The sequence below is a fragment of the Rhagoletis pomonella genome, unplaced genomic scaffold, assembly GCF_013731165.1.
Source record: "Rhagoletis pomonella isolate Grant_MI unplaced genomic scaffold, Rhpom_1.0 Rhpom_scaffold_00007, whole genome shotgun sequence".
NCBI lineage: Eukaryota > Metazoa > Arthropoda > Insecta > Diptera > Tephritidae > Rhagoletis > Rhagoletis pomonella.
Genome location: NW_023458561.1, coordinates 71,802,793 through 71,803,224, shown reverse-complemented (window position 1 = coordinate 71,803,224; position 432 = coordinate 71,802,793).

Here is a 432-nt window from a genome sequence, read left to right as displayed (position 1 = left end):
TGTTTATAAAAAGCTTTCTTTTGAAAATTTTTAGTAAGTTTATATTGGTCCGCTTATATAAAACTTTTTTTGAACCTTTATTATAAGTTTACACTTTTACGCTTATAAAAAGCTTTCTTTTGAACATTTATTACAAGTTTATATTTCTACGCTTATAACCAATGTTCCTTTTCGATTATATTACGCTTACTTTCAAGCGTTTTATAAACAAAAAATCAACGTTTTGTAAGCTTAATGTTTATAATTGAAAACTTAAAAAAAACTTTCTTTAAGTTTATTTTGCTTGTTGGGATCGAGCTTGTTATATAGGCGATCCGGTTCGTGATAAATTCTACCTGTCCCTTAATTTGTAAATACCCGGGCCCAAATGAGTTTAATTTCATATATGTATATTAATATATATGCGTATGTACACACCCTGCAGGAAATGAT